The sequence below is a fragment of the Nannospalax galili genome, unplaced genomic scaffold (genome assembly GCF_000622305.1).
Source record: "Nannospalax galili isolate Female #2095 unplaced genomic scaffold, S.galili_v1.0 scaffold257, whole genome shotgun sequence".
NCBI lineage: Eukaryota > Metazoa > Chordata > Mammalia > Rodentia > Spalacidae > Nannospalax > Nannospalax galili.
In genome coordinates this window covers 442,117-469,550 of record NW_008340854.1, presented here as the reverse complement: position 1 = coordinate 469,550, position 27,434 = coordinate 442,117, and the positions used below count along the sequence as shown (strand labels likewise).

The window sequence follows — 27,434 nt, the reverse complement described above, 5'->3', positions numbered from 1 at the left end:
TGTTTGCACATGCACATGTGTGTTTAATCTCTATGCATCTGATGATTACTAGTCATAGTTACACTCAGATCCTTAGTAGCTGAGTATGGACATAAAGTCATCAGGTAGATTTCACTAGTAATGTTTATCACCTCTACTATTGAAACGAAGTGAATTTTTATGCTTCCTCCTTAAATATGTCTTTTTAAAAAATTTGTTGGTTTTTCTGTGTGTATATCATACAGAACATCCCACACAATCTTATTCATCTACATACCCACTTCCCAAATGGCACCCTTCCATAGCCTCCTCCTCTTAACAACCTCTCTGGTTTCTCAGAACAGATAAACCACAAAGACTTGGAAATCTCTCACTTGTGTGACTGGAAATGGTGACCAGGCCACCTATATCCAACAGACATAAATGACTATTTTTAATAACTTGAAAGAGCGGGTTAACCTAAAGCAACACTCTGCTGACTCTTAAAGCAGCCAGATTATGTGAAGCAGAGCGCTTTCATCTAACTAAAATGCTTTTCAAAACTGCTGAGTAGGCCAAGTCTTGGACACTTAGATCCTAAATGCATGTGGAGGTTACCTTACAAGGTCATTTGACTTGCTCCTTTCTCATAGCCAGAGCTTTAGAGAACAAAGATGTGTGCTATATTCTTTATAATCTCTAGGAAATTAAATTCCATGTCCATTTTTGGTAATGAGTTCTGATGACTCACAGGCTTCTTGGAATTCCCAAAGATTATAGAAAGAGAATTCAACCAGGGTTCAGATAAGTCACAGAAAACCCCATTCCCTGATGGAAGTGGGAAAGTATAAGGTAGCCATTTGAGATACTCAGTGAAACCTAATAATCCATAGCCAGCCAAAAGATAATTCCTAGATCCATAGAATGTTATTTCAGAGATAATGTTCTTAATTCCATGGGCTAAATTTAGCTTCAACTACTCTAATTCCTAAATGACTGTGGTCTTAAATTGAATTGTTTATACAGCACAGTGGCACCAAACCCCAACACAACTGCAATTTTCTTCTTTGTGATGCACTATGAATAAATTTAAAACAAAAGAAAAATAAGTATTGATCTTACTGTTTCTAAAGGAATAATATGTCATAATTGCTAACTATCATTGTTAGACTAACTTAAGCAGTGTTCATTTTACAAACTTTTTATTTTCCTGAGGCTAGCTCTTTGCTTCCTTTAAATACATCCTGAATAATCTATGAACACCTCTATGCCCTATTTTCACGGAATGGGGGAAAGTATGTGCATAAGTAACCTTGATTTTAATTCAGGGTACACAAGATCATGCTAGGACTAGTTAGTATTTTATTCTAGGAAACCAGAGGAGTTTCTTCCGTTCTTTGTCGGAATTTTCCCTTTCAGTGTTCACAACCTCAAGTACTCAGGCAAGCTAACCCACAGAGGCAATATGAGCCCTTCACTGGTTCCTCAGAGTGCCTTTTTTATTTAATAAGAAAGGAACAGATTTTCGTGTCTGCAGAGAATGTTTGTGACTACTTGGTCTGTCCCCGTAGAAACTGGACTACATTGTAGCTTTTCCAGCTTATTGTTGATCGCACTATTTCGGAGAGGCCTATCTAATGTAAAACACACTGTATTTGGAAGTTAAGATACTAAAGACGTCTCAAGAGAAGACATGGGCAGTTCAGAAAGTCACTGTGGATGAAGCAGTGGTGTGATGAGGCCTCTGTGATAGGTCTGCCTTCTCCTTTAGGAGTCCCCCTTGCACACATGATCTCTATATTCTACATCCCCTGTACTCACTCTAAGGGAACAGAAAGTGGGAGAGAGGAGGGATCAGGGATCTTGCTACATCTCTTCATGATCCATTCACTCAGTGAGAGTTTGAGTGTCTACTCTAGCCACAAATAAAAGTCGTATTCACTCCCTACCTTCCATGAGTAAGACATGGACCCTGACATAAATAACAAACATATAAATGCTGTGATATATGATACAAAGTTACAAGAAGTTCCATTCTCAGATTAAGATACCATCATCTGTTCTAAACTGAGATTGTCTAAATTTTCTTTCTGTATGCAGTATAACTTGGGGTAATATTTAATATTATGCATTATGAACAAAGGAATAAGGCTCTGGTAATACTTCATTGAAGGATTACCTTGATGACTAGGGAGAGTTTAAAGTAGCCACCAGATAGTCTGGCTCATTAGAGTTACTAAAAAATAATAGCTTATAATCTATAGTATGGTGAAGTTCTGGCAAGTTCTTGCAGCATTGTAATTTACAGCATCTTTCATCTTTGTAAACAAGAGCTATATCATGACTTCAGAGTGAGTGAATGGCTAATAAAGATGCCAATATGGAATAATACTGCAGCCATATCCAGAAATGCCTTTTATTTCTTTGTTTGTATTTCGAAGTGGTGCCTTGTGGGGCTTTTACAAACACACACAAGGTTAATGAAAATGTATAAATGGTGTGGCATCATTAATGTCATAGTTTTAAATGATTTTTGGTTGCTGAGATGAAATAGACTTTAAAATCCTTATGTAGTTATGAGAAATACATCAATGCAAACATTCTAATGATAAAATAGTCAAAAATTAGTGAAAAAATGTAGCTCATCTATGAATTTAAGATCTGTGGTCTGGAGCCAGGCTTAACCTTATAATCTCTGATTTTTAATGATCTCTGGAACTATTTTTCATTAATTTGTGGCTCCATTCCAATGTTAATATTGCTATTAATATTATCCCTGGGAAACAACAACTATGTGCTCATAGATGCATGTTATTTCTTATTTTATGCCTTCAAACTATTTTGATTTGTAAATTAATCTCAAATTTTGGGGAATCCTATAATTCTAACATTAAAAATGTGTTTTCCTTTTAATATTTTTGATATTCTGAATTATTTTATCAGGCAATCACTCTCACTGAAAATGCTTTCTTAAATAAGCCATACCTCTGGTTGGTGATAATAACTCACATTACTTACTTGCTGGGCTCTGGGCTAAGCACTTTTCATGCATTGACTTCTTCAAGTCTCAGGATACTAAGATCATTTACCTCAAGCCTTGCTTCAGACCCGGCCTTGTAGACAGAGGCTCTCATCACACCCATTTCACAGCGAACACAGCTGAACTGCAAAGAGACACAAGTGAACAGCAAGTATTAGGGACGAATGGGGCTCATGGTTGTGTCTCTCTGACCCCAATTGTGAGCACAGAAGTCTTTATTCCTTTCTTTCACCTTCTTCCTCTCCTCTGTACTTCATCAGAATTGTTATCATCATTGCCTTCACCCAGTGTTCAGGACGTAGTGCCGCTAATATAAAAATGATTAACACATGGCCCAAACTTTCAGATTTTGCCTATTGATAGTTTCATATCTCACTTATATTTTTCCTCAATTATATCTACTATCATAATACCTATTTTTCCTTAATGTTTGAGGGGTACTTACCCTAGCAGTCCATGAAGAACTAGAGTAGGCTTGAAGAATTTCATAAAGCCCTTGAGAATATATGTCAAATTTTGTATCTGTGTTCATTCTGTGGAGGATAAAGAGCCAAGTTCATCACATCCTTGAGAAAGTGCATGGTTGTACAAATCTGAGGCATCACTGACCTCCTTCTTTTAGTAAATGTATCAGTATTGGTGCAAATACAACTTTCTGTAGAGTTTTAGAGTATGTTTTAAAATTCAAGTTGTAAATCACAGTATAACTTCTTAGGCAAAAAGAATGCATGAACAATTGCTTTAATTTCCTTTCTTTCATTTTTTTAAAAAAATAGGTCTTTGGGCTGAAGAGATGGCTCAGTGCTTAAAAGCACTGATTATTCTTGCAGAGGACCCAGGTTCAATTCTCAGCACCCACATGGCGGCTAACAACTGTCTGTAACTCCAGGTCCAGGGGATCCGATGGCCCTTCTGACCTCCACAGCACTTCATGACACTCGCATGTAGGCAATACACTCACACACATAAAATAAAAATAATATATAAAATATTAAAAATAGTATCTCATGTGTCCCAGACTGGTTTGTGATTCACTATGAAGCTAAGAATGATTTTGAACTTCTTATTTTCCTTAGTCCACCTTCTGAGTGCTGGACTTACAGGCATACAGAATCACAGCATGTTTATGTGGTACTAGGAATGGAACTCAGTACTTCATGCATGCACTCTACAAATTGACATACATCACAACTCCCTTAGCTTTACCGCAGTGATGTAGTTGACTTGAAGGTGAGAATATACAGATCTTAGAATTAGAAAAATCTTAATTTAAATATAGGATTAATCATATAGCTGCATATAGCTGTGTTGACATTCACATTCTCAACCTATTTTCACATCTGAAAAACAGAAATCATAATAAGGGGTGAGTTCTAAAGAATGAAGATGCCCTAAGAAAGCATCAGTCACTCTATACCTACTGCTAGTTCCTAAAGTTAACAAGTAATAAGAACAGAAAGGCACCAAGGGCAATGGATTGCCTAACAGATAAATAAAAGCATCTTAAAGACCTCTCTTTTCAAAATACTTTTTGTTTTATTTTATATGTATGAGTGTATTGCCTGCATGTATATAAGTGTGTCCGTGTCGTGAAATGCTTGCTGGAAGTTAAAAGGGGGTATTAGATCCCCTGGAACTGGAGTTACAGACAGTTGTTTACAGCTATGTGGGTGCTGGAATTGAACCCATATCTTCTGCAAGAGCAGCCAGCACTCTTAACTACTGAGCCATCTCTACAGCCCCCAAGACCTCTCTTTTGAGACAATAAAATTTGTCTTTTAAAGAAAGAGTCATATCAGTGGCCAATATTTTGAAAGTATTTGGTTTCTTTCATTTATGTTATTAATCCAAACTTTCATTAAAGACAATCAAAAGCTGGACAGATGTTTCAGTGGGGAAGAGTGCTTGCTGTACATGCATGATAACTTGAGTTCAGATCCCAGCACTAGCATAAAAATAAGGAAGGTGTGGGTACATCTGCCTGTAACTCTTGTGATGTGGGAGCTGGAGGCAAGGAGGTACCTGGGGCTTGCTGATTGTAGCCTAACTCTGGATTCAGTGAATGACTCTGTCTTAAGGAAATAAGGCAGAGAGTGATAAAGACACTCAGCTTCCTTCTCGCGCCTGTGTGAGTGCATAAGCACACACACACACAAATGCGCACACACGCATGCACGCACACACACATGCACATATATACACACAAAAGTTAATCAACATTGTACATAAATGAAAGAAAAATTTTGTATCATTAAAGATACATTGTGGTTTTTGTTTTTAAAAATATTTTGCTAGTATTTTTTGTGTATAAGTGTATTGCCTGCATATATGTAAGTGTATCCATGTCGTGCAATGCCATGGAGGTCAGAAGAGGGCTTTGGGTTCCCCTGGAACTGGAGTTAAGGATGATTCATAGCCACCATGTGGGTGCTGGGAATCGAACCCGGGTTCTCTGCAAGAGCAGTCAGTGCTCTTAACCGCTGAGTCATATCTCCAGCCCTGATGCACCATTCTTAAAGATCTTGTCTCTCCTTGAGAAATCTTGGTTTGAATTCTGCTTGAATCATGTGTTTATGTTGATATTCACATATTTTCCCTTCTAAGACTATATATGACAAACTTACTCCTAATTTACTAATTTCTATATATGTATTATCTCCATGTAAGCCTCCAAGCACTCCAGGGTTGTCTAAGGATTAAGAAGTGGTTCCCTCACCCAAGCTCAGCCTTCTCTCAAGGCTCTTTATTTTCCATCATACATTTTTAAAAGTACAAAATACCCTGGCATACAGTTCCCATATGATTCAGCTCCTGGTAACATCCTTAAATTGTTTCTTGCACCCCGTTTCTCCCATGTTGTCAGAGCCACACAGGCCTTCTTGATGTTCAGAACAATCCAGATTGATTTCTGCCTGGGAACCTTTGCATCTGCTGTTCACTCTGCTAGGCCTTTCTGCTTTGACCTTTCACCTTATTCAGTTCTCTGCTTAAATATCAAAGAAGCCATTACTACTAACTCAATTTAAAACTTTCATTATTACCTGCTTGCTGTCCCCATTACCCTGCTGTATTTTTCTACACACACACACACACACACACACACACACAAACACATACACACACACAAACACACACAAACACACACAAACACACACACACACACACCTCTATTTGTGTTTTTTTCCTGTCTTCATGAGATCAGTGTCTTACTCAATGAGCATGCACTGTTTGTAACAGTTGTCAACACACAGGAGCCACTCAAACCCTGATTGTGAAATGAATGAATGAATGAATGAGTCCTGCAAAGGGTAAGTTGTTCATTCAAATAGCTCATAATTCACTGCATCTGAATGCAGGTGACCCAGCCTTCTATGCAAAATGCTATTACCTTATGGTAAACATGTATTCCCACTGTGTGCAGAACTTTGGTATGTACACAAAAGGAGATGCTGTGGGAAGTACAAAATGAAAGGCTTTTTTTCCATCCCTAACTTGCTTGTGTGTGGACTGATGACTCGGGGGAATTAAAGTCAGACTGAAACTTCGTGTAACAGACAGATTCTGGTTGAAAATATGCTCAGATTATTGCTCAATTTAAAATTATTCCAAACTTTAAAGATCACCGAGCTACAGGGTATCTTCCCCTTCCCTTTAATTTATTCTCTGTAAATGTTGGTGCCTTAAAACAGGATGCAGACAAAACAATTGAGCCATGCAGGTCATTCTTTTCTGTTTGGCACCCAGACGTTTCTTCCTCTCTGCTTTCCTGTGTCTTGCATTCCATTTTCGGGACTGTACTTGAAAAGCCAGACTTGTAAATTCCATCAGAGAAAGAGCTCTTGTGGAATAGAGTAAAACATTGACTCAAGCTTGCTCTAGTCCCAGGAAGGGTCAAAATAACTCTCCAGGCAGCTTCCGCTTAGGGGGAATGTTGCTATGAGCCTGGGGCAGTGCACTTACAACACTGAATGTTGAGCCTCACAGTGAGACATTCTAATGCTGCTGAGCTGCAGCCCTGGGATTTTTAATTCTAAGAAGTTGTTGATAATGGCAATCCATTCTGAGTAGCATGGAGCCAAGTGCATTTTCCCACAGTATATTAAGAAACGACCCATCACAATTCAGACATAGAAAGAAAATTTTGGAAAGAGAAGGCTCAGCCATCTTGTCACCCGCCCTGTCAAACAACAGCTAACACAACCCAGATACACATGTAGAGTCAGACTATCTGAGGGAGGAGAAAATTCCAGGTCTTAAACCGGCTCTGTTCATTTTTGAGCAGCATAGTTGGTGGGCCATAGGACAATGAATGGTTCTTTAAAAGCAGCTTTTTCTGATCGTTATGAAGCACATTGATTCAGATCCTTGATCCTTGTTTCTTCCTTTTATTCACTAACATCTCCAGAAATAAACCAGCAACCTTTGTCAGAGTGGAAGCATAGAGTCTTTTATGTTCTTCACAAAATGGATCTTCTTTTTATCTCTGACTTTCCTTTTGGAAAATTCCTATGTTTTACTCACAGGAATCTTCTGGATGCTTTTCTATGTATTTTAAGAGATAAAGTATTGTTTCTCTATCACACTTAAAGTTGGTCTGCAAAAGAATATAAATATAATTTGTAAAGTACCTTTAATACTTCACAAGCGTGTTTATTTTTAAGCACTATTATGTTTTGCTTTACTTGTTTTATTGTTTGCTTGAGACAGGGTCTCAATATTTAGCCACTGCTGGCCTTGAACTTTTAGTCTGGCTTCAGTCTCCTGAGTTCTGGAGTACAGGTGTGTGGTATTCTGCTGGGTTAAGCACACGTTCATGAGGTAAGGATGCAGTGATTGATTCCTTTTAGGACATGTGGGAAAAGGTCAGGGATTGAAGAGCAGAAACACTGTTATCTAAAAAGAAAGAGTCATACCTATCACTGATTGATCCTAGAGGAATTGCAGTAGTAAAACATCTTCCCTTTCCTCTTCATCACAATGAAGCACCAGCAACCAATCAATTACCTGTTTTCTGATGCCAAACGAGCAAACAGGATTAGATGGACTCTAGCCATTCCAAAACAGATCTAGTCTGACTAAGCCAGTTATAAAGTGTAGAAATTCATGACTTACAACATCCTTTCCCTTTTTGAAACAGACAAAAAACTAAAGATGGCTCCCAGAGTTCACAGCAGTTTGTTCATCCTGACCAGGGCCAATTTATTTATGATTGGTTGTCAAAGGAAATAATTCTGTGATCTCATGTGCTTATCACTAGGATAAATATTCAATTTTTGGATTGAGTTTAAGAATCCTTGGGATCAATCTGGAAATTTTGTCTTGACAGACACATGACCTCAGACCTATGCTGAATAAGGAGTTCTGAGATGGCCTACCCTCACAACCTTAAAGCCATATACATTGGGTTCCATCAACCAAGATTCAAGAGAGACCTTGAATATTTCTGACTTTTATCTTTCTCACAGCATTCAAATATTATTCTCAATAGATGTTTTTTATAACTGCATTTCTCCCAGACAATTTTTTTTCTATAATTGTTTACATTACTATAAACTGTGGATCTGGGTGTCTTACTAGAAGATGAAGCTTCTTGGAGCCAAACTACCATTTCATGTTTGCAGTGCACACCTGGGGAGATCTAGCTTTTTATCCCTTTTTTTTTTTTTTGTATTTCTAGAGGCAAAAAGAGAGTGAGATAAAAGTTCAGTCCTTAACACTAAAAATTTTGGGTGGGAGATTAACAAGACCTCCAGACGAATAGTAAGTGGACTCAGCAAGGGCTAATTCTTGAATTGTCCCAGGAAATTGGACTTGATTTGAGTCATCTGCTTTTACAATCTCAGTATTGCAAGTAACCAGTGGAATATGTTTTACATATTCCAAAGCCCTGCACTCAACTGACCCCTTCTTCATTAAGTGTCTCTCTAGAGCTTTGACTAATTATTTTTCCTGGAAGTTTTCCTTGACCATTACCTGTCCTCTTGTCACATCCCTGGTTTACTAAAAGCTGTTGCCATACATAAGATTGTGAACTCCCCAGTACTTCTGTATGGACACCTGAACCAAGTGCTAGTAGGTCCTTGATGGTCATAGACACATCCGAAGGCATCTGGCAAAGGATGAGATGAAGAGCTTTCCTATCAAACACTGAGATGTTTTAGCAGCCAAACAGATTGAAGAAATACACAATTAAACAGAGTCTAGAAGATCTGTTCACAATATAATTCCCTAGAATCTATTACACAATTTTGCCTCCTTTTTAAAATTGGTATTTTCCAGTTTTTGAAATACATTTCATTTTCCTTTTAAAATTTTTTATAGAATGTCCTCTAGGGCAAAAGAAAATCGATGTAGCCCAATATCTTCATTTTGCTTATAATTAATGAGATTCTGGAAGTTCCCGCTTATCCATCATTTTTGGGATTTGATTAGAATGTAGTTGCCATATTTTATTGAAGGAGGTGAGATTCTCTAAGAATATGTTTTCCACAGTTATAAATCTTAAAATGATTATTCCCTTTGGCACAGTGTCAAAGCACCGGAACCTTTATTGTAACACAATTTTGTTTATAACTACTCTAACATGTTTTCAATAACCACCAAAATTCTAAGTTCCCCTGATTTGAAGTATAAAGTGTAAGTGGATGACAGTGAATTTTGAAGTTCATTCTGTGAGTCTTTAGTACCATCCTCTGAAGTGCACTGTTTTATACTCCATGTATTATTAAGGAAGATTCATTTTAAAAATAAATTATCTAATTTAATTGCCACAGTAACTTATATAACAAAATGTTGATGCCAGGAGTGCAGAGTAAAAGAAAATTTCCATACTTTTATTTAAAATCTCTAGAAATTCTTTGTTCTGAACTACCCATCCATCCATCTCTCATTCCATTCAAATTTCAATGCTTTCTCCCCAATATCAGAATATATCATGCTGCCTGTCAAATTCCAACATAATCATCACCTCAACAACAAAATTTCTGCATCAATGTTAATATCTAATTAAGAGCCATTTAAAATATGCCTTACATTCATAAAATGAGCATATGTCAAACAACTTATATGATTCATTTGTTAGTTAGGGAGCCAGTAACATAATAAATCAGTTTAAAGAGTATTTGGACATCTGAGTATTTATAGATCCGACAGTTAATAAATGTTCAAATAAGATTGATTTGTTAGATACCAAAGTAGTTAATATCTCCAGGGTAACAGACTGTAACCTTTGAGGTTATCACTTCTACTAGACAAAAATTATGTGTGTCCTTAACAAGCATAATCTTCCAAGTTCATGTGAAGCTTAACTTTAACTCTTTGACCTTTAGTCAGTAATAAATAAAACAAAATACATTTTCCTTAATAATTAAACGACATGGGACTAAGTTATACCACCAAAGAATAACAAAAGGAAAAAAAAACTTTTTTTTCCCTTTTTTCCAAAGTTTTAAATATATTTCCTAATGTTGTAAAGCAGGTTGCATACTCCAGGCAGGTAGATTATATAATTTTAGAAAGATTTACTAAAAGCTGAATCTATGTTCAAGATAAACGTTATGCTTTCCTTGTTAGTCCATGCAATGGAATTTGATCCAAATTCACTGTTGTTTTGGAGATTGTAGAAACAGAAAGTATATATAAAACTAATATTAACCATAATGCTTCAAACAGGACTACATAAAGACTGTCTCCATGCTCCTCTTTAAAGCAAACTTGAGAAGCAAGTAATGTAAGGGCATATTACATATGGAGGGAAAGGAGACTAGGAGAAATTAAGAGCCGTTCTCAAAAGCATGGTCTTAAATTTCAAAGCAGGGCCAGAATCCAAGTCCGGATAAATGGTATTTTAATCCCATGTTGGTATTTGTTGGAATCTGATTACTTCAAATCTACAAAATTGTGTTTGTTTTATATTTTTAAAACACTGAAATATTCTTGTGATTTTAACAACGTAACATTCTTTATTACAAAGCAGTTAGACAAGCAAATATCTTGAAAAATAAACAGTGAGAAAGAACTCTACTCAGTTTGACAGAACAATGTACAAAGCAATCCAGAACTTCCATCTCATTTACCTGATTTAGACTCCAGAATAATCTCAAAGAGTGATGGTGTTATGGTTGCAATTAGAGGGTTGTCAGGTCCAGGTAAGAAGGCAGCTGTTTACTCAATATGATATACTTGTTCTTGTTATTTGTTCTTCCAAGATGCAGACATAAACTTGCTAATGAGTTGACCTCTTTAAGGAAGTCAATGAATTTCATTCTGAATTTTCTATGTATAAAAGAAATGAGCACAAAGGGCTAGAGAGTGCAGGAGCAAAGCTATTACTACACCTACAAGGGAATGGGACGGATTTCTTCCACTCTGTACCATTCTTCTTTTAGGCTGCAGCTTCTTCAAGTGCTTTTTCCTGTAATGATTGTTAGAACACTTTGTTGCAGGCTGGACATACCTTGTGAGGTTAGCTTTCTCATGGGAGTTTGTATTTGTCCAGGAATCAAAATCTTAAGCTTGCAGTGCATGTTGGGCAGGCAGAGTGGGCCTTCTCTCATGAATCTCTAAAGTAGTTCCTTCCAGACTATTTCTAACCCTCAAGAGCTCTTAGGCTGACTTGTAGGATGAATTACAACTTTCTCTACTTTTAAGAAGAGGTAGAGTAACCCAGGCCAGATTTAGGAATTAAAAACTGAAAACCCCTAGTGGTGTGGGTTCATTTAAATATTCATTTAAAACATCATAATCCTAAACCCAGGAACAAGAAGAGTTTGGAGAGTTGTATTTAATAGTTCAATTCCCCCAACTCCTTTCCTAACAAACTTACCTCACTGACCCATAGAAATAGGATTAGGATTTAAAGTGGATGTGTACTTCTTTGGTTTCCAATTATTGTGCATTGATCAAAATCACAATCATTTCTAATATCCAAACAGTCCCTAATATATCTTGACTTGAAAATAAGTTAACCAATACTTACAGGGAGCACAGTCTACTGTGACCATTAGGAGTTTCTATTTCTCTGAACAAAAGCATTTACATTCTGTGTCATACTGTTTACTTTGAATGGACATCCATAGCGCACAATTAAAAGATACCAGAAGTCACAGTGATGACATATATTCAACTTCATGCCATTCTCCAATGAATCTGGGAAAGCATACATAATAACTATAAAATAGGATTTGTAGTATTTTGAGTGATTCTTTTCTCTATAATAATGTATGCTCATAATTTTTCTCTTTACAAAGATAATAACATCTGGGGCCTGGAGAGATGGCTCAGCAGTTAAGAACACTGGTTGTTCTTGCAGAAGACCCAGGTTCGAATCTCAGCACCCACATGGCAGCTAACAACTGTCTGTATCCAGTTCCAGGGAATCTGACAGTCTTTCCTGTCCTCCGAAGGCATTGCACGACACAGGTGCACTTACCTACATGCAGGCAATATACTCATACACATAAAATAAAAATAATAAATAAAATTTTAAAAAAGATAATAACATCTATTTATTTACCTGTCTTTCTGTCTGTCCACATATCCATTCATCAATCTATTTAGATACATCTTAGAAATTTAAAGTATTTCTTAATATGTGATATGTACTCTCATATCCAAGCTCATTGTTAGTAGCTGTGAACCTTCAACATTTACTTATGCATGTGCTCATGGTCATTTGGAACATGAAATCCTCAGTTATTTTCTCTTCCATAACCTTTATCACTTAAGATACATACAGGGCAGTTTTACAAACATGTATTTATTTATCTCATTTGCACATACTTTTAATTAGTTTCTTTACAAAAAGTTGGTATAGTAAAAATGGTAAAATGCATGTTTTCAAAATAAGTTGTGGAATCAAGTGTATTTTAAAGTGGTGGCATGAATTCTGGTTCTGCCTGACTTTGAAAAGTCCATTAACTTCTCTGCTTCCCCGTATCCCTTTCTCCTGCTGCTATCTAAATGAAATGTAATGAGAGAATGCACATCACCTTAATCTACACAGTCACTGGCCAGCTTTAAGCAGAGTATTCCAATCTGACAGGAGGCATATGTACCTGCAAGACTGCAGGTACTGCAGATAACAGCATCTCAGGAAAGAGTAGCTGTTATTTCAGTGTTTACTGGGAACTAAGCTAACATGAAGGCTGATGCTGGTGAACATACAAGGTATTTGTTTGGTAATGTAAATTATCTGCGTTCTTAAAAATCAGACACAGCTTGTGTTTGTGTGACTTGTGTTATACACTCTTTTTCCTTGATTCAGGAGTACAAGACCAGCTATTCATTGTGGACTCACCGCTTATTTTCTGTCTCTGTGTACTTTTTCCATACCTTCCTAATGGCTTCTTTTTGTTTCCATTTGGTTTCTTCCTCTCATTACTTATATTCCCATATCCTTATATATGTCTCTTGGGAAGTACAAAAGTATCCCTTCCACTCACAGAGCAACACAGCATCTTGATGGTTCTATGAAGACTACTTATTTTGGCTGTTAGGACATTTCCTAAGCATGATATAAGCATCACATTCTTTGATTCCTCTTTCTCACCTGTCATTTCTATCCACCATTTAATAGTTCTGAACCATCTAAATTATATCTAGCTTTCTGGCCTTTGGTTTAGACTGTTGTGTTGTACTTTGAGATGTGTCGGCAGAAGAAAAGCCTGAGGCACAAGGGCTAGAAGCAACTTGAATAGCATTGTATAGCTTCTGAGGTTAAGTAGGCCTTTCAGTTCAGGAAATAAGAACTATCCAGAAGTGGTGTTCTGCCTTAATAAACCCCTCTCTCTAATGCTGATAATTGGCACAAGAAAAGTTCTAACTCAGAGGTGACTCTATCAGAAGATCATATGTTAATTTGTAACTTAAATTTTAATTCTTAATCATTTCAACTATATTTGCATTTTACATTTAGAATATATAGCATGTTGGTTTTAAATATTTCTGTATGAGTGAAAGGAATAATTGCACTCTCTTAGAGACATAAATGGGAAGATGGGAATCGAATGTACAAAAACCAAAAATAAACAGTTTGGGTGATTATGGAAAGAAAAAAATATCTAAAGAGACAGAAAATAAAAGCAAATTCATACTGAATAGTGTCATTGTCACCGTCATTGGAGGGTCTGCAAACCATTGCTGCCTTGCTGGAGGTGTGTGCTGGGTGGAGGTGGGAAGTTTGTTATATTTCCCATAATTTTTAACCTGACTTCCTTCGATGAGTGTCATTTATAATCAGATACTTAATTTTTGAAAGATTTTTTATTTCTTATGTAAGAATTTCACCTGCATGTATGTATGAATATACACCATATGCATACCTGATGCCTGCAGAGGCCAGAAGAGGACATTAGATCACCTAAAACTGGAGTTATAGACAGTTACAAGTCACTATATGGGTGTTGGTAACCAAACCCCTTCAAGAGTAGCAAGTACTCTTAACTACTTAATGATAGTAGCCCCAGGTACTTTCTTAAAGCTAATAAAATTCAGTGTCATATGGAAAGAAAAGAGAACTATTTTGTGTGATAGGTTTCCTGGTGTAGCAGGATGACATTTAAAAAATAATATTGCTGTTTATGGTGATGAATACGTTCCTGAAAAATCACTCACAACACAATACTGCAACTGAGGTATAAATATCAAACACCATTCTGACACAGTGAATTTATTTCCTTCCATCCTCATTATTGATGTTGAAAGAAAAAAAATTTTCCAGTTTTGAAAATGCACCACAATGTCATGCGCAGCTCATTAATTAGGAAGTTAACACAATCACCACATTTGTATTTAAACAGAAACATTTGCTTTTTTTCCCACCACTGAGGAAAATTGATTAGTTTCTCTGTAATACAAAATATTTGTATTGGTAAGGCATGTGTGCACACATGCACGATGTCTTCCTTCATTGCTCTTTATCTCATTTTATGAAACAGTTTCTCTCGCTGAACCTGGAGTTCATCAATTTGTCTACACTGGCTGGCCAGCAAGCCCCAGAAAGCCTCCTGACTCCACCTCACAACACTGGATAATAAGTGCTCACCACCATGCCTGGCTTTTTATGCAGCTGCTAGAGATTTTAACTCAGGTCCTCAGGCTTGCAAGGCTAGAATTTTACCTTCTGGGCCATCTTTCTTGCCCCCTTAAGTGGTCTTTAAGATCATATGCATTAGATACCTATTTGATGCATTGTCCCTGATGTATCTCAGTTGCTACTCATAATTCCAGATACAGTAAACAGGCAATTCCCAGGGTTCAAGAAGTTAACTCACCCAGGGTCAAACAAAAACTGGTACAGCCAAGATTCAAACTTGCATCCCTGATACCAAAGCCCATGGATTTTATTTTTTCATTAAAAAAGAAACAGGAATAAGAATACTAAGGCATCCTAAAATAGATCATACTGGCAGGACACAGAGGGTCATGTCTGTATTTCTGGTAAGCCACCTTGAACCTAATTGCCCTTATCTGTGATGGCATCATAAGAAATAGAGCCCCAACCAAGGACTCAAGGATTCCCAAGGGAAAGAGTAAGTTGAGACAACCTCCCTGAGGGATGAAGATGTTTTTTCAGAGCAAGGGAAAGGAGGGTAAGGATCCCAGAAGGAAGGTGGCTAGGGACTTGGTCTTTTGGTTTGCCTATGAAAGACACACTTACAGCTCAGTAGTAGCTAGTGCTAATTAGCTGGCTCCTGGGTCAGCAAAGCTCCAAGTTGTCAAAGACTCAAAAAAAAAAAAAAAAAAAAAAAAAAAAGAGGCATGGTAAAACAAGATTTAGTTGAAACTCTAAAGAGCCTTCCAAACTAATTTTAGCCTATGTGGGGTCCCCGGAATTGACCATCTGTGATGTAGAGCATTCTGACCTTGGTTCTTATAGTTTATTATTTTTCAAATGAACATTACTATGAAATGTAGACAAGAGTGACCCTTTTGCTGGGTTGGCTACATATGCGTTCATTCATTGTTTTGTTTAGTCTTTTGACAACAGAAAATGTTAGACACTTATGCAGTGACATAAACATGCCTCCAAGTGGAAGAGATGCATAAGCATACTATCACAATGCTATAATTGTCTGACAGATGCTCAGATCTTTGAGGTTCCACCTAAAGTGGTCCTAGGGAGGCCAAAATCATCCTGGAGACTGGAGAGGAGAACATAGGCCATACCAGCCATTTGCCCCTCACCACAGGCAGACTGTGAGCCACAGGGGGGGGCAGGGGGGGCGTGACATTGTGGGGAACCACCCTCCCTGTCTTATCTGAAATGCAAATTTCAAATTGTTTGAGATGTAGATTTAAGACCCTCTCTCAGAGAAAGTTTTCTTGCCCTTCCTGACTCATTTTTGAGCACAGGGTTCATAGTAATAGTTTCCTGCCTTCATTCACTGATCTCTTTCTTGACTAATTTGTTCTGTTGTTTGTGTGTTTTTTAAAGACAAGCTCCCCTTGTACGTAGCCAGGTTTCCCCCTGACCTCTCAATCTTCCTGCCTCAGATTCCCAAATCCTGGCATTATAGGTACAACACTTGCAACTGACTCTTCCCGGACTTTCTCTCCCTCTCCCCATCCCTATGGAGCCATTTTATTCATCTTGGTGAAGTCATACTCCCAAAGAGCTCATATTCAAATAGAGCCTGGTAATGATGGAAAGGACAGAACACATTTCCAGCTGAGGCGAGCACTGCATTACTTCCAATCACTTGTCAGTTCTGTGAGCCCTGTGGTTCGAACTGAAAGGATGATTCCTGGGCTGGCCCTGGGGCCATTGCTGTCCTTTATTTAAGGCTATCACAATTCTACATTTAGGGCAAAGATATTATTATATTGTTCATAATAGTTTAAAACTATAAACAAAGAAGCCACGTTTGACATGTTCTTTAAAGAAGTTAGTTTATGTAGTCTCATTCATATCCCATTTTTTTGGTCGGCAGACTGCAAAATAACAACACAATGCAAATGTAATCAAAGTTACAAACCAATTGCCTTTTCTTAACTACAGGGAGTGTGCTTCCTCAATGAAATGATAGCAGCATTTGAAAGACACTGTACACTAGGTATGAGTTCTCTTAGTTATGATTTGATATCTAGGAAATAGTCATATGTTCATGCCTCTCCTTTTATTATATTTAAATATCTGAAATAATATGAATAAAAGGTACCATGAAACTATATCCACTTACTACTACATATCCATCTATCTTATCTATCTTCATTTAAACTGTGAAATATGGCTGCTTACAAAACACGAATATCATCTACCCATCTAGCAGTCTAGATCCACGAGCCAATATCACCCAGGTTTTTTGACTAAACAGTGGGATGGACAAATTGACAGAAGGCCTAGTGCAGGACACTAGGAGGTAAGTACAGTGGCAGGTTAGAGGAAGCCATCCCTCTCACCCACAACAGGCTAAGGTAATAGTTTTAAGTTCTAAATGAGAGAGCTGCATGGCTGAAAGAATGCTTCAGCAAATCTTCATATATATATTTTGAATTTCCCAGATACAAATTAGATCTACCTCTTTGCTATTATGCCATTACCCATCTGGAAGTAGGATATCATGCCATCAATGGTTTGAAAAATTTGCCTTTATAACCCTCAATTTTGATAGTCATATTTATGGATGAATAAAAATGATTTGAAGGACATTAAGGACATCTTTCCTAGAATGATTCCTATCATCTGAGTACATTTCAGGACTTATGCATCTTGTTTTGTCATAACAAAATCATGAATATTCATTCTGAGACTTGTACCAATAAAATGTGCATTAAATAATTTTAATACCTATGTATTATTACCCAAATCATATTAATTAAATTTATTTTCTAGTGTGATTTCAAGAACATGTGCATTGACTCTAAAAATGTTGCCACTTTCCAGGTCAATGTCTGTGAACTGCTGTGAAGTCATCCACATTTAAACAAGATGGCAATTCCTATGCTATTGAGTTGTTAAGAATCCTTAAATGGGCTAAAAGGCATCACAGACTAAAACAATATTCAGAACATGGTGAATTTTCTGTCCTGCACCCGTAACACTACATTGCACTGGAGCTTGGGGGAAATCATTAACCTCTCTGAACTTCATTTTATTTAATTCCATAGTAAGATATTTGAACCATGTCTAAGTCTTCTTTAAATGAACTCTAATGTTTCATTTTTTGTGAGTAGGTTGATAGTAGAGCATTGGAATGCAATATCTGTGATTATGAATGTTCTGTTTTGTGCATGGTGGTTATTGACTCCAAACAAGTAGGGTACAAGGGAGTATATGCCAAAATGATGGCACTTTGAAGGGACCCTTAGGATAAAAAGTATTCTATTCATGCTTTCTACAGTTGAGATAAATAAGACAAAGTTGTGTATATGTTTTCACTTTAAAACTGTAAGCTCAAAGGGAGGCCTGGATGTTGAATATAATAAATATATTTCAGATTTTTCCCCTATAACATTGGTTGCCCTGTGGCTCTGACACTAGTTCATGAATGATAGTAACTTGTAACTGAACACACCAGCCATTTTTGAAAAGGTTGTCTTTCACAATTTATCATTGTGAGTCAACCTTTAATCCAACTGAAAGCCGTAATATTCTCAGATAATTCAGAAGCATTGGGAAGAGAAGGCTGTGTGCTTGCTTCAACCATGTTGTAATGCACAGAAAAGTAAAGAAAGAGGCTACTTTGCATTTTTGATCTGTGAAAAGATACGGAACGTACAGAAAGCATCTTTAAATCTTTTTGTGCTTTATCATGCCATTTTGGTCAAAAGTACTTACATAAAATATATTGCTTTGTTTATCTAATGACAGATAACTAAAATAGTAACCAATCTAGCTGTGTTCCTAAAAAATAACAAAATGGCTCAACCAGGTGGTTAATTTTGTTCATCTGAGATGGTAAACTCAGTTCCAGGCTCTTTTAAGCAGGTTTTGGAATTCCGTTCCCATAAGAAAGCCTGAATACATTTGACCTTTGAATTGAAGTCAACTCTGCTTTCCTTTTCCACGGCTTGGTAGAATTATGCTCCTAACCCTGTTTTAGCTTGCCGTCTTTTTCCTTGTGCAGTATTACTATTTACTGTTGAAGCATAAGTTTGGAAGAAGGGGAAGAATAAGAAAGTTTAGGAAAGCTAGAATATTTTCCATAAAATGGATTCAGCTGAAAAAAGACACATAGGAAGGCACAAGGGGTAACAGGAGCTCACCCAAGCGTATTGGGAAGAGAGGATAATCACTCTGATGTTTGAATTGAATTATGTGGCAAAGTGAAGGGTAAATGCAGAATCAAGACTTGCACTCTCAGAATTCCAAGCCGTTTAATGAAAACCAGAGCTCTCTACCGATTGAATGTGCTGCTGTAAAGAGAATTATATCGGCCCAGACCATAACCTTTAGAAAGTACAGAGGTTTAGAAAAAAAAAAAACCAAAACACAAGAACTTCTAGTTTTACCAGGCTACAGAAAGCCTTTGGTAAATCTCTATTTTAAAAAGTCATAATAGAGGAAAATATCTAGGAAAACCACCCTAAAGAAAAATAATCCATCTTTTCTGTAAAACCTGTCCTATTCAATGCCATTAACTAACGTGAATTTTACCATGTAAAATATGTTATGTATTGGAAAGAGGGTTCTGTCATAGCTATGTGCTGAAATGGATTGTAGAACTGTATAAGAAATGCCAAGCACAGCAGAATCCTGTGTCTACATTTTAACTAGATTATTCTATGAATTTCCTGTGTAAAATGAAGTTAGAAGCAGTCTAAACCATGTGCTGTTTCAGCCTGTGCTAGTGATGATAATATTAATGAAAAGACTTCTTTAGTAAACATGTATCATGTACCAGACACTAAGTACCACAATGTTTGTTAGTTACTCAGCTCTTTCTATCCTTACAACACCCACATCTGGTAGATATTATCACTCTGTTCTGGGAAGAAAATGAAGCTACCAGTCAAAATATGAACCCAAGCACACAGGCTTTCAAATCTGGTACTCCTGTTCCATATGCTGCTTAGAGCACATATTGTTCTTGCAGAGGACCAGAGTTCAGTCCCATCACCCATGTCAGACAGCTAACACACACCTGTAAATCCAATTCCAGGGATCCAATGCCTCTGGCCTCTGTGGGCACCTGCAACCAATGCGTATTCCAAAACACAGAAACATAGACCTACACATAATTAAAAATCAAATGTTAAAGCCCATATCATTTGACATGGAAAAAATAAGTATTTATGATTCTTTGTGCCAGTTTTATTCACTGTATTTTATTTGTGGCTCTAGTATACATATAACTTCATCATATTAGATCAGGTATTTACCTAGAATATCAGTCTTCTGTTTAGCAAATGTATCTATTAGATTCCAAAGTCAGCAAATCCTGTGACTTGTCATTTGTGCAGAATGTCTCAATATATTAAATTCTTCTCAGCAAATTATTTAACAGCCTAAGTATGTGTGTGTGTGTGAGAGAGAGAGAGAGAGAGAGACAGAGAGAGAGAGACAGAGAGAGACAGAGACAGAGAGACAGAGACAGAGAGAAACAATGATGTTGGCAAAATGATAGCCATTTCTACACTAACCTTTGCAATGATAAGCCACAGCTTTAGGATGGCTATACGCTGGTACAGATCATCTCTATTTAGAATGTAGTCCATTCACATATTATGCATATATCTCAAGTTGAAACAACTGGTTGATTTGTTCTTTCAGTGGGAATATCAGACCACACCACTCATATTTTCCAACTTCCCATTTCATTGTGTGAAATGTATTCATCCTTTCTTGTTGTCTTTAGTAACCACTGGTTATTTTATTGCTTGGGGGCATTTAATCCAACAACACACGCTGTGCTTTTTTTTTTAATGTAAAACTAAATTTCAGGGAAATTTGTCCTAAAGAATGGCAGGAAAGCCTGGCCTTGATAAGGCATGACCATTTATTCTCATCATTTTAAAGCATTTTTCCACAGTCTCACTTTGGGTAAAACAGATCTTATCATTACCTTGACTCTACTATGCAAATCAATAAAGCAAGGCTCCATCTAAAGACACAAAGTCAAAAACACATCTTGAAAATAACTCTGAATCTTAAAAAACTGGGCTGTATGACCCGTTCATTTAAAAGACATTTTTGCTAAGATATGCATTGGCTTTTTAGAGTCTTAAGCTCACACCCCTTTCTTATTTAGAAACATTAGTTTTTGTTTCTCAAGTTTCAGATCATGCTCTTTAAATAGCTTAGCTTTCTTTTTTCTCTTTTTATCAGCTCAGTACTTTCCCAGGGTAAATGATAAATAAAGCTGAAGGGTGGGTTTAAATTTCTTTCCTCTCTATCCTTTTTAGCCTACTTCATATTATTTTGATACCAGGATTTACTGCATTTTGCCAGAACACCAGTCACTAGCACATGAAAGCATACTAGTCTGAGGACACTAGCAGCCTATTAGTCTTTTCCTCTTAAAATCTTTACTTTAAGCCTAAGCAATGACTTGGTAATGGGAAGGAAGAGCCTAGAATAACTTGATTCTGCAATACCATGTTATTGATAATTTCTTGCTAATCAAGTGATTAGAATCTTGACCTAGTTTTGAAGACATATCGTAGAGCTGACTAGAAAGAAAATCACGGACAATTTGTGAAATCCTTTTCTCCTCTCCCCCTAGTCCTCTCCATACCTGCCACTTGAAGATTCTGCTGTAGAGCTTTTTAAGGCTTTTAGGGTTGACAGATATTCTGGTGACCTTTTTTTTTTGGAGCAGCAAGATGAAGTTCAGTCTTTGGACAAAGAGGTTAAATAATTTAAACATAGTCAAATTTACTCGCCTTTCTAACTTGGCCTTCAGAAAAGAAACATTCTAGTTATGCTGACAGAAATGTAAATTAACTGTTCTGTGCTGTGCCATATAGGAATTTGAAGTATTAATATTGTGTGGGCCTGAAAGTTTTATAAGGTTTCAATGGACCAGAGAACATGAGAGCATTTAATATAAGGGAAACTATACAAACAACAGTTCAGCTAGGTGAAGATTCCTGACTCTTTTCAGTGAATATTAAATAACTGGTGTGTGGGGGCTGAAGAGTTGGCTCAGCAGTTAAGAACATTGGTTGTTCTTGCAGAAGACCCAGGTTCGAATCCCAGCACCCACATGGCAGCTGATAACTGTCCATAACTCCAGTCCCAGGGGATCTGACAGCCTCTTCTGTCCTCCACGGGCATTGCACAACACGGGTGCACTTACCTAGATGCAGGCAATACATGCATACATATAAAATAAAAATAATAAATAATTGTTTTAAAAAGTTTAAATAACTGGTGTGTGTGTGTGTGTGTGTGTGTGTGTGTGTGTGTGTGTAGAGGGCTGTAGTGCATTAACAATTAAATATGGCAGTTATCAAGATGCACTGGAAGGCCGTGATTAGACAAATGACAGATCTGCTTCATTCTAAGGGTGTTGCAGAGTAGGGGTTGAAGCTAGAAGTGAGTAGAGCAAGTAAGATTCCTCAAAGTGTTCTCAGGGAGAGTATGATAGAAGGAATCAGGTGTCACTGTGGAGCTGGAACCAAACTTGGACACCGATTATAACACAAGGTGTAATGAATGAGATCATAAAGACTAGCAGTACTTTGTGAGCTGCGATGTTTTCAGATATTCAGAGATCACCGGAGTTGGATTTGGACATGTTGAATTTTGTTTTCAGAGGCAATTGGAAACGTATTATGAGACCAAAATGTAGAACTGCAAGCTAACCTTGGAGACGGGTAGAGGATTACTTGACTTTCAGTGAGTAATGGCTGGAAGCAGCAGATCAGGTGACATAGCCTTTAAGAAGTATACACAGAAAGAGATAGACGAGAGCTCTGAGAAACGCACACATATGCATGCTTGGAGGATGAAGAACTTGGGAGGACTGACTGGAGACAGAACTGATAAACCTCTAGAGTCACATCCAGTGGGAAAGGAACATGGGATGTTTCAAGGACAAAGGTAAATGTCTGCTAGAAATAACAGAACTCACTCCTGGTGGTTAGTGACCTTATACACCAGTTTGTTAAACTCATATTACACAGTACTCAGGAATCACACAGAATTCTGTGAAATGCTTAATTTCTTTTCTGATTTTATTATTTACCAACCTGAATTACCCCCCTCCAGTCTTATGCAAACATAAAAATGTTCCATAATCTAACTTCTCATTCTCTTCTGCCAAATGTGATCTTATTATATTTTTCTCTAAATTTCTGTATTTAGAATAGTAGTTCTATTTTTCACATGTGTCTTATTTCTCCAAGTTTATTGTGTGATATTTTTCAGGGCAAGCATTCTGTTTTAAACTCATTCATTTCTGCTTCAAAGTTTAGTAAACTTTAAAATGCTTTTCTCAATGAAAGTGTTAAAACTTTATTTGTAAAATGCTAAGATGTGAAATTTGACAACATATATTGGATATAATAAAACAATTTCCTCCTTTGATACATAATATCTCTTCTGGGACTATGCTCTGCAGAATAAACTGAAACAGAAAACTGCCCCATGCAGCCACACACTCGCCAGAGTTCCTCAAAGTAGTTCTAAGATCTGATATTGCAAGAGAATGACTATGTGATTTGTGTAAATATTTTATTCAATGGAAACATATAACTTTAAAAACCTAACTACAGAGGCTGTGCCTCAGTGCTTCACCGTTTGTCTCACCTGGATGAGGCACTAGGTTCACTCCCCAGCACTTCAGAAATGAAGCCAAAAAAATCCTGTCTACAGGGTTGGAGAGATGACTCCACAGTTAAGGGCACTGACTGATCCTGCAGAGGAGGTGGGTTCAGTTTTCAGCACCCACATGGTGACCAACAAACATCCTTATCTCCAGTTCCTGGGGCTCTGACACCCTCTTCTGGCCTCCACTTATATAGTGCAGACAAAACATTCATACACACAATAAATAAATAATTTTTAAAAACTGACTATAAATGACTATAAAGGATATTTTTGCCAACTTAAAACTATAATATTTATTTAAAAAAAAAAAAGAAGCAAGGCATAATCTTATGTGTCCACTGTGGTTTCAGATGGAAAGTATTTGAATTATGTCAAAATTACAAATTTTAAGACAGATAAGAAATGCAAGGAGTTTATTTTCTTTTAAAAGTTTGCCATATTATTATTGTAGGTCATCATACAAAAACATAATGTTCTTTTTCTATGAAGGACTATACAGTGGGCTTGGAAGGTTACTTGGGGAAGTAGAATTTTCTTTTAATGAGACTTACCCTTGGGATTGATACCTCTGCACTCTGATTGGATTCTTCCCTCATTTCCACATAGTCATCATTTTTAAGTTCATGTTGTTAATCCAGATGGATCAAGTAGATTCATTAAAGCAACACTTAAAGCACCGGTTCTTCTGGATGTGACCGAAATATGTCTTCTTCAAATATTCGAGTCATGGATAGGCTATCAGGAGCCATTAGTGGTCCACGAGAATGATGGCAATTTGCATTCATCAACACCAGCAATTTCTTTCAGCTCATAATTTTGGACTAAAGGGACCACCTTGTCCTTTCAACTGCTGGCAGTTCAGAAGTTCAAAGAGAAAGAAAGAGAACGAGGAGAGTTAAGAAGGCAGAAATTCAAGACCCAGGAAGGAAATAAAAAAGAGTGGGCTATGAACGAACAGGAAAGAGACAGGGAAAGGCTATGCAGAGAAGGTTTTTAGGTGTGAAATAAAGTGTGTCTGCGGTTCCCGGGTGTTCTTTCTTTACCTTTTTAAATCTCTTCCCTGCTGCTCATTGGAGTCTTACACAGAGAAATATTATAGTTTCAAAAGCATGACTACTTTTGATCTTTTCCTCTAATCAATACTCTTAGGTGGTCTTGGCAAGAAAAAGACCTACTGTCTTGATTCAAGGAATGTACTATGCCAGAGGCATACCATCACAGAAAAGGAAATTCAAGGTAAACAGATACAGCAGTAGGACAGGAGAGTGTGAGTGAGGACGGGAGAGTGTGGGGTCAACGCGGCTGTGGGACACAATCTCTAGGTGCCTGTAAGCCTTTACCATGCGGGAAAGGCTGGCGTGGAGGAGAGGGCCCTGAAGCTCTGATATCCAAGCCAGTCTAAAAAAGCCATACCCACTGGTTAAAAAATCCTGCCCCACTTCTATATACCTTGCAGAGTGATAGAGGGACTGTTGACAGAAGGACTGGCAGTGGAGAGATCAGAATTACAAGCTTACTCTGTGTTCTAGAGCAGTCAGTCCAGGCTTTTGGACATTGTGTAGGCCCAGAGAGAACTCAAGCATAGATATCAGTGTACATTTTATCTTTTATCCACTCTAAGTGACCTATAAAGGACAGTAAGATTTAGAGATATTGAAGTGAAGAGGAACTATTTAATGACAGTAAGTCAATTATTAGATTGCTTTGGGTTTCAAGAATTGCTTTGAAAGGAATTGACCCAAATGTTTTAAGTTATGTATACTATGATTCATACCACAATGAAATATAAAATAAGATGCAAGTTTCTTATAGGTTTGAGCCTAGCCTTTCTCAGATACCAGTTGCCCCACTGGTTCTCAAGGGACAATCAGCACCTTGAGCCAACCTGCGACCCCTTCTGGTCTCAGAGCCTGGCATGCCTCTTCAGAAGCCTCTCTCCCTGACTGATCTCAAGAGGTCAAGATTCTTCATGGCACTTACCAGAGGAGGTAGTTGTGCTTTCTCTAGATCATTGAGCACCAACCCAAGTACTCACAAGCAAACTGTCCACTTATTTCTGATCATAAAAGAGAAAATTATTTTCTCTACTAAGATTTTTTTTTCTCTATTTTGGGACTGGGGAGACAGTTTAGTCAGTAAAGTGAATGCTGCAAAAGCATGAGGACCAGAGTCCATTCCCTAGCACCCATGAGGACCAGAGTCCATTCCCTAGCACCCATGAGGACCAGAGTCCATTCCCTAGCACCCATGAGGACCAGAGTCCATTCCCTAGCACCCATGAGGACCAGAGTCCATTCCCTAGCACCCATGAGGACCAGAGTCCATTCCCTAGCACCCATGAGGACCAGAGTCCATTCCCTAGCACCCATGAGGACCAGAGTCCATTCCCTAGCACCCATGAGGACCAGAGTCCATTGCCTAGCACCCATGAGGACCAGAGTCCATTCCCTAGCAGCCATGAGGACCAGAGTCCATTCCCTAGCACCCATGAGGACCAGCGTCCATTCCCTAGCACCCATGAGGACCAGAGTCCATTGCCTAGCACCCATGAGGACCAGAGTCCATTCCCTAGCAGCCATGAGGACCAGAGTCCATTCCCTAGCACCCATGAGGACCAGCGTCCATTCCCTAGCACCCATGAGGACCAGAGTCCATTGCCTAGCACCCATGAGGACCAGAGTCCATTCCCTAGCAGCCATGAGGACCAGAGTCCATTCCCTAGCACCCATGAGGACCAGCGTCCATTCCCTAGCACCCATGAGGACCAGAGTCCATTGCCTAGCACCCATGAGGACCAGAGTCCATTCCCTAGCAGCCATGAGGACCAGAGTCCATTCCCTAGCACCCATGAGGACCAGCGTCCATTCCCTAGCACCCATGAGGACCAGAGTCCATTGCCTAGCACCCATGAGGACCAGAGTCCATTCCCTAGCAGCCATGAGGACCAGAGTCCATTCCCTAGCACCCATGAGGACCAGCGTCCATTCCCTAGCACCCATGAGGACCAGAGTCCATTGCCTAGCACCCATGAGGACCAGAGTCCATTCCCTAGCACCCATGAGGACCAGAGTCCATTCCCTAGCACCCATGAGGACCAGAGTCCATTCCCTAGCACCCATGAGGACCAGAGTCCATTCCCTAGCACCCACGTAGAAAGCCAAGCAGGGTGGCATTTGCTTGTAACCCCAGTGCTAGCACAGACAGGAGGATCCTTGGGGCTTATAGGCCAACCAGGCTAACCTAAGCAGTCCCAGGCTCCAGTGAGAGATCCTGTCTTACAAAAGAAGGTGGACAGCCCCTGGAAATTAACAACTGTGTGCCCTCTGGTCTTGACATATACTCTCATTCACATACACACAAAAAAAACTTAATTGTCATTTTCCTTCACAGAGTCTGTGGGAAAGAAGAAAGCAAGCTTTTAAGTAAAAAGGCTGGGTCATTATTAAGGGAAGAGTGGAAAGGGGTATGAAGGAAAGGGATGTGAGAGGAAAGACCCAGAGGGTGCGGGAGTACAGTGGGCAGAGCACTGAGCATGCTCTCTGGACGAGGAAGGTCAGGACTACATCTCCCCTATCACTTGGGTAGCATCATTTCCTGACTGTAGGAACAAGGCAGCATCAGCACTGTCCCCTGATAACAGGCCGTGATTAGCAATAAACCCTGCCGCCATGGCCTCTCATTTAAGGTACAGCTTGTGTGGGGAATCACAAGTTAAATAAC

The 27,434-nt window shown here is 38.2% G+C and overlaps 1 protein-coding gene across 17 annotated transcripts in view; it reads left to right on the top strand.

The window, feature by feature from the left end:
• Positions 1-27,434, top strand: part of Slc8a1 (solute carrier family 8 member A1) — a 328,175-nt gene that overhangs the window by 100,271 nt on the left and 200,470 nt on the right. The gene's annotated exons all lie outside the window — the stretch shown is intronic.